Here is a 511-nt window from a genome sequence, read left to right on the forward strand (position 1 = left end):
AAAAGAAATCCTTATTATTTTCGAATCTAATACTGATATTTTGGTTTACTTTTGGTAATCCCATGCTGTAAGCGAAATTGACCCAACTTCACGATAACGATAATATGTAGCAGGTTATATTCATAATGTAATATTGTATAAGAAGGTACCCCCCATTAAGCACAGTCAGGCGATAAAGCCTCGAAACACTTTAGCACAGAACACGGTTTATTCAGAGCATTACCGAAGACACTTGGTACGCCGGCTGCACGTACGTGATTGAGCCAATCGCGAAAAAAATATTACTTGATCCAAACTCTACCGGAAAAATAAATAAAAACGGGTGAAATAACTCACTACAGAGATAAACAAAATTACACAAACTGCAAAAAAAAATGTCGCTTTCACTTAGAACACGTTGACTGCTTTGTGAAAAAGGGGTAAAAGCAATTTAATTTCAAAAAAATAAAAACTTCGCTTGAAAGTGGAATCTCATGTTGAAATTTTATTTAAGAAATCGGATGCTCTCTTT

The sequence above is a fragment of the Penaeus monodon genome, chromosome 33 (assembly GCF_015228065.2).
Source record: "Penaeus monodon isolate SGIC_2016 chromosome 33, NSTDA_Pmon_1, whole genome shotgun sequence".
NCBI classification, from domain to species: Eukaryota; Metazoa; Arthropoda; class Malacostraca; order Decapoda; family Penaeidae; genus Penaeus; species Penaeus monodon.